A 13,274-nucleotide genomic window follows, 5' to 3' on the forward strand; every position below is an offset into this window, starting at 1 on the left:
CACGCGCTCAACAGGTCGCCGAGGGTCTGGGGTCCCGCACCGCGGCTCGCTGTTGGGATCCCCGTTCGTTTCGTATTTCCCGCAGCGCCGGGCCCGAGGCTGCCGGGCCGGGCGGAGGCTGCCGCGCCGCGGGCGGGGGGCGGGCGGGGGCGGCGCCCATCGGCCCCCGCCTGCCGGGGAGCAGCGGCGACGGCGGGGCCGGGAGAGCGGCTGCGGGGCCGGAGGAGCTGCGGTGCGGTGCGGTGCGCGGGGCTGGCGGTAAGCGGGTGAGCTCCGCGTATTTGCTGCGGCGGTTGCGCCGCGGAAATCGCTCTGGCTCCATTTTATTCAATAGCCATTAAAGACGGGGGTTCTCTAAGGGGCCGTTCTGCCGCGGGGTAGTGGCCTCTCGCTCTGTCTTTCGGTGTAGCTCTGGTCTGCGTTACGCCGTAGTTTTTGCAAGCTGTTATTAAAGCCTGACTGTATGTAGGTAAAACAGATCGCGGATGCAGAGAAGTGGGTTTGGGAAGGACTTTCTGTTGCTTGTGAATAGAACTGTTATTTTTCTTTCTGTATGAAGGGGAGAAGAACATAACGTTGCTTTTAAAATTAAAGGGCACGCACACGGGCACGTCCTGTGCCCTTCGAACGCTGCACAGAGCGGGGCCGGAGCGCAGACTCCGCGTCGCCTCGTCCCGGGAGAGCCGGGCCAGGATGTATGCATTACGGTTGTTCATTCATCAGCGGCTGCAGATAATGCAATTACCGAGTCAGCAGCGCACGAGTGCTGCCCTGCGTGCGGCGCGCCGCGAGCGGCCCCGGGTACCGCACTCACTGCGCTTGGGGTGAAGCCGGGGCCGCGGTGCGGGGCCGGGAGCGCTGTGTTCCCAAGTGGAGGGGAGGCTGCCGGCTGCTTTTGGCAGCTGCCGGTTGTATTCCGGTTGTATTTGGTGTGCTACCCTTCAGAGGTGGGCATGCCAGCTTCAGGTATTGCCGCTGTCTGTGAATGGTGGATGGCTGAAGTGCCTAAGAATTTGCCATAGTTCTAATTAAACCTTGTCACAGAAAGGGCTTCGTTTAGCTCTCGTCTTTTCTTTTTTTCTTTTATTATTTTATTTTTTTTTTAATTTTCAGTATTGGATTCTGCGGCCCCAGTATGTCTACCTCTCTCCTAAGGTGTCTTGGAAAAGAGGGGGGAAAAAATCACCAGCATGATTGCCACGGATCTTATTTATTTATTAGGCTATTAGAGTAATGAAGAAAAGCCACGCGTGCCCTACTGTGCAGATCTCATTTCAACAAACTGCCTGAGCTCCTGCTGTTACCCGTGTTTGATTTTTAACCAGTGAGTGCCCTGTGCTCGTGTCTGCCTCAGCTGTGCCTCCAGACACTCTGCCTGGTGAGGGGTCAGTGCGGGGCAGGGACTGTCCGAGGGGTTTGTGTGAAGCAGGGTGCTCCTCGCTCTTCATCCTAAAGAGCAATGTTTGCCTATTTGTAGTTCCTACTTCTTTATCCTGCCTAGAGATGCTGACTGTGCTACTGTTCCAAGGCAGTGTCTGATACATTAGTATTTCATTTTTTATGAATTGTGACGCTGAAAGATTGTTTCCTGGTGTAGCTGATACTTCTATGCCATAAAAAAGAAACAGTGAAACAGTGTTTGTCCCAGACCCCTCTGGTCCAGGGAGGACAAGGGGAGGCTCAGCCTGATCAAGGTTACCCATGGAACTGCTGCCTCCTCAGCTGGAGGGCTGGACCATGCTGGGTGTGCTGTATGTATGCACAGACAGAAAATAGGTGTGTGTCACATCGTTATGCCTACTGACTCCTGTTTCTTTTATGCTTCCTTTTTCTGGTTCAGTAACTGCACTTATTATCTTAAAATGAGGATAGTATTTTTAAAGGTAAATCCCTTTGATAAAGCCAATGTAATTTGATAATTCCATAAAAAATGGAGGTATTGAAATTTAGGCAGTCAAAACACAGTGACTGTCTTCTTTGCAGTGCATTGGATTTCTGGCAAACAAAAACTCATACACACAAGCTCGTGCCTCACATGTCTTCAAGAAGAAAGAAACAGTGCCCAGTGCAGCATGCACACCCTGAAGGCTGACCTGGAGTCAGGAGGGCATGCACAGTATGTTCCATGTGAGTGCTGTTTGCAGTGCCCTTTCTGTTCAATGCACAGGCTCTTCAGAGCATGCACATGGAAGTGCCCTCCTGATGAAGGTCATGTGATGAGCAGGTCTCTTCTTGTGTTCACTGTTTGTAAGAGAAGGGAAAATATTTGGGGGGGGGGGGGGGGGGGGGAAGGATTGCTTAGAGACACTTTGAAGCACTTTGCAAATGTGGAATTATGGAGCTGACTGCTTTTGTGGAGGTTGAACCCAGGGGAAAAGACAGGAATGTCAAACCTTCGTGTGAGTTACACATCCTGTTTGTAAGAACGTGCTCTGTGTGTGTGTGTGCTGGGGTGCACGTGTGTGTGCGGGCACTCTGCTCACTGATGGCAGCAGATGTTGGTCACAGCATGTGTTTATTCAGATGTGTTGCTATATCCAGGGTGCTAATTACTTTATGATATTAATACTAAATGCTGTGTCTCAGTGGTGTCCCGCAGCAGAGTGCTACACTGGCTAATGATCTGTGCCTGTATGTTTCACTGGTGCTTTTTCAGTTTTCTGGTCCTTTGCTTCACTAAATGCCTCTTTGTTAGGCCACAGAACAGAGCTGATGGAGACCAGAGCCATGCTGTTGATGTTTTCATTAGTTTTATTTGAGCAAAGTCTGCACCGTGCATCTCCTAAGATGAATGGTCATCGTGCTTCCTTGTTTTGCTGAGTCCTTTGCAGTGAGCCAGAGAGGTTCTGTTGATCAGATCCTGAAATCTTCAAGCTTCTCCATGATCCCATTAACTTCTGTGGAGCTATGTCTGAGAATGGGTATTATGGAATTAGTCTGTACAGTATGTGCTGTTTCCAGTGCAAGTGCTATGGCAGGGTCAGCACTTTCATTGCTCAGTGTAATTCATGTCATAGTAGGGGCTGCTCATGGGGCTGTGGAAAATGTGCCTTTAAAAGCGGGCAAGAAGTTTTCAACAGAGAAGCTTCTTTTTTGTGAGAGTTTCTGCTTTGGATTTATCCAGCGTTAGGAAATGCTCTGGCAGCAAGGATAATGGCCGGTGTGCTTTGCAAATAGTTTTTAATTCAGGCCTTTGAAGTTCTCTGGCACGGGTGGGCTGTTTTATTCATTGCTCTCATTGTGTAAAGGGATATGCTAGGGCTTTTACTTGTTGCTCAAGATTTCTGAAGTGGGACCCTAACAAAAGGCCGGTTTTCAACAACATTAAGTACTGAGGGCTTCCCTTTTCCTTGAGCGACTGGCACTTAATCTGTATGCCTAAATAGGGACTTACCAACCTGACCTTCAGCTTCAGTGTGATCTCAGTCTCTGTTCCTGTGCAGAATGTGCTGTGATCCATCTCCACACAAATGTTGGACCAAGATGGTATTGGGAGAGGGTTCCGGATGTGATGATGCCATGTGTTCACTTTCAGCTAAGACAGCATTCACACAAGCACAGCAGCAAAGGCAGAGGCGCTACTAGAGGTGTCTTCCAAAAAAGCTCTCACACTGGTGCCATGCACTCTTGCTACCATTTTACAGCTGAGGGAAGTGATATGTGGAGACGTGATGAGATTTCTACAAGAAGTTTTTTTTTATACCTACAAGAAACTATCTTTTACATCCATTGTAACAGTTTATTGATGTTTACATTCTTAATAAGCAATACAAACTTTGGAGTAGCCTTATTTTAAAAAGCAAACTGCTTAAAATTCCTCTTTGTTAGGATAACTGCTGAAATAATTCCACTTCCCCTTGTCCTGAGAACCAAGAGAAAACTACCCAGTGCTGTAATGGCTGGGGATTTTCAGTGCTTTCATCCTAAAAGCAGAAGGCAAAACAAAACAAACAGGAAACACAGCAGCATGTATGAAAACATAGTTTGCCTACAGGTTTGATTTACAGCTATTCTGGTCTTTCAAATAATTGATTATGTAGATAATATCAGTGAAATATGCCCTAAGACCACGAGACTGTTGTGGTCTTGAATAAACACTGCAGTACTCGTTCACGCAAACAGCAGTAGTTACCTTTTCCTAAAACCATATGAACGCAGATGGGAGGAAGATGGCCGTGGAAGGGGAGACTCAACAGAACACCAATGCTCTTTGCTTTGTTCCCATGTCTGTATCAATCCTAGCATGTAAGGGTCAAAAGCAGCAGTTGTCATTAGGAAATTTACAATTTCTGCACTTTCCAGAGCCTGCAATATCACTGTCAGAGAAGTCTTCAATGATGCCCTTGCAAGGAGACCAAGCCAAGGCCCTTGCAGTCACATGCACTTTGCAGTCACAGCCATGGCTCTTCCAGGTCATGCAGCGCCAGATTGTCATGTGAGACCCAAGGAGAGGAAGAGGCCAGATTTAGGGACGGTCTCCTTGGAGTTTTGCCCAGCTGTGTCAACAGCACCAGTGGTATGAGAGGTAGCCTTAGTCCCTGCTCAGCTCACACCCATAGATTGGAGAAGCTGAAAAACAGCTATAGAAGAGAGTCTTAGCTGATGTGACATTGGATTGTAGCTGTCACTACCCTGAAAATACTGAGGTTAACTCATCTGAGAGCTTGCACAGTAGTTGTTGTAGATGATGACATACTCACTAAACTGTCCCAGTCTAGGAAAATTTGTAGTTATTGTTCGTATATCCCTGGTGTCAATTAAACAAGGGATAGAAGTAGATTGTGCCAGCTCTGTTCTGCTCAACAGGCAACTGTTTCCTCCTCGTTGAGGCTTGTATGGACATCACAAGGGGCAGCCCAGCCAAAGCCTCAGAAAAAATGGTCAGGAGTTGTGGTTTCTTGTGATGCAGTGTGATGCTCAGAGAGCCAGGAGCAGCACACTGATAGCACATTTGAATAGGTGTCCAGATATTTAGTTTTGTTTCTTCTCTTCAAAGGCCTGGCTGTGCTGTCAGTATAGATAGACTGAAAAGCTCTTGGGCTGATTAATTATTAAAAGCACCCTCTAAATATTTTACATCTTTTTATTTTTTATCTTTTATCTATTGATAATTTTCCTCTGCTAAGACTTTACAGCAGCACAGGAAAAACCACTCACTTTAAGTGCTAAGAAACTGTAGGGCTTCCTGTAAAAGATTCAGAAAGAACAAAGATTGTGCAAATATTTGCTTCCTCTCTGGAACCTTGCTTCAGTTTCTTCCTTGTCACTTTCCCTGCAGTACCATTCTGAGTCTTTTTGTTGGGTGAGTAACCAAGGAAACTGTTTTGGGGGTGGTGGTTTTGTGTGTGTGCGGTTTAGTGTTTTTTTTTTTTCTTAAGATTTCTCTTATATGTTTGTATGTCTGGCAAATAAGTGCTCTCTTCGGGGATCTTATATGAGTAAATGCAAATCTCTGTGGCAAAAGGTTTACTCCCTATAAGATGAGACACACTAAGCAAGGCTGGCTTGGTGCTGATGAGTGAGGAGAGGCACACTGTCATGAAGAATTCACTGGTTATCTCCCAGCTGCCCATGCACTGGACTCTTCACATATCTGTGATCTAGGAGTCTCTACAACCAACTATACAAATGTGAGGAAAAATTGCAGAGTCATAGAGCTCAAACCTGGAAATCGTGTTTCCTCAAACCCGGAATACTTGGATCTGCTCTTAGCACTTTGTGCACGTCAACAAAATGTAGCCTTTGCTCAGTACTCTAATATCTGGATGTTTCAAAGGCTTTCACAAATTGTGCCATGGTTCTCCTAAAAGTAACGCTTAATTACACATGTCTCAGCAGCGCTGTAATTTAAACAGTATATTATTGAAATTGTAAGGTGCTCTCAACCTCTTTTGCAGCAGGCTGTTCTTTGTTGCTTGGATTCAGGCAGCATTGGCAACAACCAGGACCAAAGTCCTGATCACAACAGGCCTTGTATAAACATGCCAGAGATGACATTGACCCATTACACTTTTGGTCTAAATCCATGAGAAGACTGGGGCAGGAGGGCTGGGAGAGGGGCCAGAGAAGCAATGATACATTGTGCTGCTAACATGGAATCCAAGGTGAGGGTTGGGACAGAACCACATGGGCTGGTGGTTTTCCTTGCGCGTGGTTTTGCAGCTAGGCTTTGGTCTGTGATCTGGCCCAGGTTGGTGATGTGTGTGTTCAGCAATTCCTTCTTGCCATGGATAGGTTCAACAAAGCTAGCAGAACAAAAACCACAGGCTTTTTGTCCTTTCTTAGCTGTCTGTGTAGTTCTATGAGGGTTCCCCTGTGAAATTAAGACTTTCATGAATAATACACTGCTCATTCAATCATGAGGTACGTAGAGAAACATGTATATATATTGAAATATACAGAAAAAATAGCTGAAAGTACACGCAAGAAGGAACTAACAACTTCACCATAGGATGCAATCTGACTGTAAGACTGATAGTCATGATAGAACAGATCTTCAAGCCTAAGTATACTTGCCATTTATTAACAATGAGGTTTTTATTAGAAATGTTCTTAAAATATATGTCATTTATAACTTCAGCTTGCTAGGCAGCCTCTGGAAAACTGTTTTTAAAATAGCATCATTATTTTAATCACAAGACTGTGCTTTTTTATTAAAAATTCTTTACATGGAAAAATGAAAGAAAGAAAACTCCCAAAGGCTGTTTCATATTAGAGTTCCTAGGTCAACAAATGTCTTTGTATACCAAATGGATATGAATGGAGAAGAATGATGGGCAGTTGATCTTTTCTCTTACGGTACTGAATGGAAGGTTATTACACTTAAGTGATGCTGTTCGTGTTTTATTTCTAATTAGTGCATGAATATTTACTTCTTGGCGCAAAAAAACAAAACAACAACAACAAAAAAACAAGCAGTAAGAAATCTATGAGAAATGGTATATCAAGCAAATACATTTGCTGGAGGTTCTTGGGTAAGAAGCCATTGAAAGACAGAAGAGAATCCTGTTACTCAGCTCTGAAGGTTGGAATGGAAAGTGGAATAGACTTAGCAGTCAGACTGTGCATAAAATCATTCTGTTCAGTGCAGGAAATGAATGAGGCAGGGGTGTTCCGTCTTGCTGCAGCTGGCTTTAACTCAGGGCACTCCTGCTGGTAAGTCTTTTTTCCTCAATTTTCATATTTTGTACGTCTGCCTCTCCTTGGGTGGAATTCTGCTTAAAAGGAACCCTGATGCCTTGTTTTGCAATCAGATTGCTGGCAATCAGATTGCTGGCACCTCAGCATTGCTGCTGGACTCCTCCATCTCCTGCCATCTCCTCCCTTGGAAACAGGGTTATAACATTACTGTCTCTGATGTGTCTATTTGTAAGGTTGGGAGGGGGCCCCTGGAGAACCACCTGCTATTTTGTTAGGCCCTGCAAAAAGAGGACAACAACCCTTTGCCATCTCACAGCCTTCACTTTTGTTCTTTCTTGCTGTCTTGCTTTGTCTCTTACTGGAACAAACAAGCTATGAGAGCACTCAGATTTGCATATTTGTGCTCACTGAAAACCATGGTGTCAGGCATGTGCTCATTGTGTTGGCCCAAACAAACGTTCTGCTGCTGATAGTGCGCTCAATAGAGCTCAGACACTGTGAGCTGTGGTATGTTGTGACTCATACTTCATCAGGCTCTGTTAGCTGAGTTCCAGCTTCAGGTTCTTATTGCCAGCGCAAGGGACCCAAGATCTTGATCCAAACTTACTGGAGTTGATGGAAACAATCTTGTTGGCTTCATCCAGGAAGGCTTTGGGCTGAGTTGTCAGAACAGGATGTTAAATAAATTCCCCTTTTGGTTTTTAAATTGAAATTAGTTGGCCTGGAATTGATAGGGAGTGTGAGAGAATGTGGAAATGCTGCAGTGGCACTTCAGTTCTTTGTTGCTTTTGAAGCAGTGCTGCAGTGTCTGGGAGTGGAAGCCCCTTACTGCTATCCCACAGTCAGCATGATGTGCAGCAGAATATCCTGCCTAACAGCAGGCTGCTCACCCCCACTGCTGACTAGTGTCCCAGATGCAGACATTTTGGCATTTTTTGGCCAATTTTAATCCGCTTCCTTCTTAGGTGAAATACAAAGTATTTTATTTTGTTTGTTCATTTTTAAAAAGTTAATTATCATCTGATTTACAGAGCCTGGCTTGTAGTTCAGCCATAAGAAAAACTAATTCACAACATGCCCTTCTTCTCTTAGAAAAGATGATAAGGTATCAGAGAAGAGATATGATGGATGTTTCTAGATAGTATAGTTCCTTTTATTTTACAGTAAGACTAAAATTTAATGACAAATAATTTCCTGTCAGTTGTAGCTTTTAGTCCTCTGCCAGTGTTTGCCTGTACCGTAGCAATTCCATCTTTGTTAGAGGGCAGAAATGTCTGTAGGAACTCTGGGAGACTATAGGCTTTAAATGCGCTTTAGTATGTTCTCAGTTACATGAGCTAAAGCAAAATAACTGTTAGTGGACAGTGGCTCATTTCTCAGCAATTGCTTTCTATCTAAGTTATACACACACAAGGTAATTCAGGGGAACTTTTTAAAGTGAAATTTAGCAGTTGAATTGGAAAATAATAATAATAATTTTATATAGACTCATGACCTTCAGGAATGTCATGCCACTTCTCTGGCATGACAGCTAAGGCAAGTACTGAGTCACCTGGCAACAGAAGTCCTTTGTGAATTCTGAGGTGTGAGTAGAAGGGCACAGCAGATCCTGCTAGCAGTTAATGACAGAAATCCTGCCTTCTTGAGCTGCTAGCTGCTACAGACCTCCTTACAGTAGGAGACTCATTGTTGCTGAGCCAGTTACTGGTTGACAGTTAGCTGCTCAAGCATAGCTTAATGCTCTGGAAAGTCTGCTTGACTTGGCATCTTGACAAACCACGGTCTGTCCTTGCATTAATTCGGAATTAATTCTCTTTCTAATGGCTTTGTAAACTAAGGTCAAATCTCAGAATGGAACTCATTTTGTATTTGGGAAGGCTCCCACTGGAATGAAGACCACTTTACTTGAGTGAAGAACCTTGGGATTATTGCCTTTCATTATCAAGGCTCTATCAGAAGCAAGTCGCTGTTATGTTATCTCCTCTTGTCATCATGTAGGTGCAGACAGAATGATAGAATTCACCTCCTGTAAGCTGTTGACTGCTTGCAGGATAGATGCAGGGGAAAGCATTCACCAGCAAGCCTCACTGAGCATGTCTCAGCACCCATTCTTGCCTCCCCAAGACGCTACACCCACATTCTAGTTACACGTGCTTTGGAACAGGGCTCCGTGAAACACCTGTCATGCCTCTTGATGTGGTGTCGTTAATAGGGGAGGTTTCTATTTCCAGCTCTGCTACTGATATGGAGCAGGGTGACGGGTAAATTACACAACACTCTTTTATGCTTCCACTTTCCTATCTATGATGCAGCTTCAGAAATGTTGCCTGCCACTCAATATTGTGTTCTGCTGTACAGTAAGAACGTCCTTTTTTTGTGTGTGCCAGTGCACAAGGCTGTAAGGTTTTTTTCTGGTCAAGAGGGGGATGTTTTGTCCACATCTAATGTTTGAATATATATGAAAACATAAATAATATGTAAAGCAGTGTTGATGGTTCAGTGTGAGGCAGTCCTGCTAGGTATTGTGGTAATGCCCAGGGCAGGCAGTTGGTGGACTGGTAAGAGTAAATGAGAAAGAGATCTGGCCATCTATACCTGGCACTCTGCAAGAGTATAGAGGCGTTAACTCAGATGATATCCCCTTGCTTGGCTATTATGTAGAGGAGGCACAATTCCAAGCATCTGTTGTAACCTACCCCAGAAGCGTTTGGATTCCCTGGAGTGAGTACAGAAATTTCTGCTTGTGGATTGTGGGAGTGATTTCTGAGTCATCATGAACGGAAAGTGCAGTGGACGTGTGAGACTCTATCTCTGAAAACACTCATTGCTGTATTTGTTATAATGATCTCTGCTACCATAACCTTCTGGTCTAGATATTGAGGCTTTTTATGTTTTGTTTAGTTTGGTCAGTATTTTGTACGAGTCCTCTAGTCATGAGATTTTTCAGAAGTCATGTGTGCTTCATTTCTGCTTTGCTTTCCCCTCCATGAAATGTTGAGATAAGCACTTTCATAGCCACTGAGCGGTTGTGAGCCACATCTTCCTGTAAAAAGCCATTTTTCCCATTGAGAACTTCTGTTTCTTTAAGCTGTTCTGGATGCATGCTACGTGGTAGAATACTTACGAACTTGGCCTGCTGTGTTGTAACTTCAGTTTAGTACAGTGCTGATGCCAGACCTATTTGAAGCCTAAAACAAATCCAGATCTGAGTCTGAGAAAAATGGCTTTAGTCATGTTCAACAGGGATCACAGGTTTATGCTGAGGGAAGGGCTGTATTCAAATCTCACTGTGAATACTGGAGTAAGGTGGGTAACCTTCCTACTAGTAAACTACCAGTATTCCAACCAGAGCACATGACAGTCTGTCTTCTAAAAGTTCACTCTGTGGACTGAGCAGTGGTACTGTAGGCTTCTCTGAAGGATGAGTTATCCCAACTCAGTTTACTATGAAAGGAATCTACATGACAAGTCTTTGGTTAACTTTTGGATGTCCAAATTAGGAAAGCTGGCACCACTCAAGCAAAGGAGCTCAAGGAAGTAGAAAACAAATAGACTTAGCCTGAGGAGCAAGAATCGGAGGGCGCACAAGACTGCAGTCTGCTGGTATCTCATGTGGCAGCTGTTTTATTTCCTTAATCTAAACAAATAAATAAATTATTAAAAAAAAAGAAAAAAAGCTGTCTGGTACTTCAATGATTTTAATCTAGAGTAATTTAGTCTATTATGCAAATCTTATGATAATTTCCTTTTCCTGCCACTTTAATATTTTATAAGATAATGTAATTTTGAATAAAAAATTTTTGTTTATGATACAATTGCAAAGCAGCTAACTGTCTGCTCGATGGTTGTCCTTGAGCAGAGGGGTTTCATTTCTGTACCCCCTCCCCATATATGCAAAGTGAATGTAGTAAATGAATGAAATTTTAATGTCCTTCAGAGGACTTTTGCAAGCTACTGTTGAGTAGTCTGTAAAGGAAAAGAAATACATTGGTGATATTTTTGTGTATTTGCTTTTTTTTTTCCTGCTCTTTATGGAAAAAAAAAAAAGACAGAAAGTTCCCTATTTTTTACCATCTCTTCTAAATGAGAAAAAGTTTTCCTTCTAAATGAGAAAAAGCAGGTCTTGTTTCCTCTATTACTTATTTACTTCTGCCAGAATGTATGATCACAACTGATTATCTGGTAGAATTATCTCGAAGCTACCGAGAGAACACAAAATGACTAACTCTCCAGGGAAGAGGTGTTTTTATTCAGCTTGCTTGAAAGTTTAAAACAAACAAACAAGAAGCCCAACTATTCAAACACGTGGAAAAGTACTGGGGAGAAGAGCTGTTTTCCAAACTGTAAGAGCTTGCTCACGTTGATGGTTTGGAGTCTACATCTAAGACCTGTAAGGAAACTTCAGGGCTCAAAAAGGAGACAAGTGACATTTCTAAATGAAGAGGAGAGGCAGTAAAAGAAGTCCCAACATCTCTCTCTCTATTGTAAATAGTTTCGCAGACCTTTAGGAATTAGAAAAAGAGGACACAGGACTTGAAAGGTCAGCTTTTATGTATTTTGCTGTGGAAGTCAATGTTAAGTAAATTAAACCGTTAAGCAAGATATTATTTATGTCAGTAAATATTAACTAAATATGTTGAACAAGTCTTTGTATTTGAAGTTAGCCAGGCTGCCACTGCTTGCTCTCAGTGGAAAAAAGTCTGTCTCTGAGTTGCAACATTTTTTGTCCTTCAGGAGTCACATGGACAGCTTCGCAATGTCTGGGCAATTGAAAATGAGAGAGTTAGAAGAACAGTCTTTTTTTTTTTCTTTTTTTCTTTTTTTTTTTCCCCTTCCCTCTGTTGATGATTTGTAATTATTCTGGCATCAGGGAACAATTCAATTTCTTGGTATATGAGGGTTTTGTTTTTCATTTTATCAGGTCGTAATGGCACAGTAGTGGCTTGATGTGTTAAAGGGCCAGTGCTCTGTTGGAGTGATAGAGAGGTGTGCTAAGGTGGAAGTGAAGGGCCGGCTGGCTGTAGAGCCTGGTTGGTGGTGTGGTGCAGAGCTGTTCTCCCTGCCTAGGAAACAAGTCATAATGCTGTACCCTGTCCTTTGGTTCCAGGCAAAAAACAAACTCTAAACTCCTGCTTCCCTCTTTGTGTGTCTTGTTAATGCTGTGAATGTGCGTCTTCTGGGTAATGTTTTTAAATTGCCTGAAAGTAGATACCCAGTTAAATTGATTTGGTTCCCTGAGAAGCTTAGGGGAGGTTGAAAAACATTAGACCTTTTTTTTTTTTTCTTAGGCTCCCAGATAGAGAAATTAAATTTCTAAATCCTCTGCTGTCTTTGGAGGAGCTATTGGAGAACTGTCTCCATCTATGAACTTTGGGATTGGTGCTTTTGTACATTTGCCACCCTCGCTGAGGAAATGCAAAAGTGGTGTGCTGGGTTGCCAATGAAGCCACAGGTAAAGTGCTTGTTGTTTCCATAGCTGACAAGTTTAAGCAGTGTTACTGCACTGGGTTGCTCTTTGTGCAAGCTATTTCTTTGTAAATACCTTGGAGAATATGTCTTAGCACTTGGGGAAGGCAATAACAGAAAGAGGACATTGAGGAGAATACAAAATGCAGGAGGAGAATCTGTATTTCATTAGTCTTTAGGACCTCAACTCCCCAGACTGTTGCTGTTTTCTTTTAAGAAATGGGTGAGGAGGTGGTATTTCCTTCTGTAATTGGTTCGTGTTAGACTCAGGCTTAGGAAGCAGTCTGGATTAAGATTAGAGTTTTGACCTGGATTTGAGCAAATTGCTATCACTAGAGCTTCTCATGTATTAGTATCAATATGGGCTGTCACTAATGCTGGACCGGCAAGGTGTGAATCTGAATTTCCTCTCTGAGTTTGAACTGGAGGTATCTGGAATAGTTAGGTGCAGATTTTCATCCTTGTAATGCTGCTGTGAAAGTACATGTTCCATTAGACATGGGTGTCCCAGTGCATCAGTCAGTTTTTTTGGCTTTAAGGACATCATCATGGGTCTGTAGTGATCACTGATGAGTGTTTTCCTGCAGGGTACGGGGCTGTGCATTTTCTCAGAGGGAAAATGCTCCCAGATATTTTTAGCTCCTGCTTCTAGGAACCTTTGTTCTATA

The 13,274-nt window shown here is 43.3% G+C and overlaps 1 protein-coding gene across 2 annotated transcripts in view; it reads left to right on the forward strand.

Annotated features, from left to right (window-relative positions):
- Positions 1–214: 214 nt before the first annotated feature.
- SORBS1 (sorbin and SH3 domain containing 1) overlaps positions 215–13,274 on the forward strand; it is a 155,265-nt gene continuing 142,205 nt past the window's right edge. The window contains exon 1 of one of the 2 annotated variants that reach the window (XM_032445370.1): positions 215–266. The gene's annotated coding sequence lies outside the window, so the exon portion shown is untranslated. The remainder of the gene's footprint in view (positions 267–13,274) is intronic. The other variant, XM_032445374.1, reaches the window with a different exon arrangement.

This window comes from Coturnix japonica, chromosome 6 (genome assembly GCF_001577835.2).
Source record: "Coturnix japonica isolate 7356 chromosome 6, Coturnix japonica 2.1, whole genome shotgun sequence".
Classification (NCBI taxonomy): domain Eukaryota; kingdom Metazoa; phylum Chordata; class Aves; order Galliformes; family Phasianidae; genus Coturnix; species Coturnix japonica.